Here is a 285-nt window from a genome sequence, read left to right on the forward strand (position 1 = left end):
ATTTAAGGGGGTCTGAATACTTTCCGTACCCACTGTACATATTTGTATACATATGCATATGTTCATGTTACTATAGATACAACCAACAACTAAATAAATAAATAATTGTTTTGAAGACTTGCTTCCTGGGATTGTAGTTCCCGATCTGTCGGTCACTATGAGTTATGTCGTGATCGACATTATGGGGATTCACTTAGGAGCCCTAATCATCTCTGACTTTAAGAGAAAATGCCAATGATGTTTGGCTAGTGGATTTTGCATACCTGAGCCACTCCCCGTGCATAC

The 285-nt window shown here is 38.9% G+C and overlaps 1 protein-coding gene across 1 annotated transcript in view; it reads right to left on the reverse strand.

Moving 5' to 3' along the window:
• Positions 1-285, reverse strand: part of LOC107554145 (laminin subunit alpha-2-like) — a 268,279-nt gene that overhangs the window by 41,839 nt on the left and 226,155 nt on the right.

This window comes from Sinocyclocheilus grahami, unplaced genomic scaffold (assembly GCF_001515645.1).
Source record: "Sinocyclocheilus grahami isolate Dianchi unplaced genomic scaffold, SAMN03320097.WGS_v1.1 scaffold492.1, whole genome shotgun sequence".
Taxonomy (NCBI): domain Eukaryota; kingdom Metazoa; phylum Chordata; class Actinopteri; order Cypriniformes; family Cyprinidae; genus Sinocyclocheilus; species Sinocyclocheilus grahami.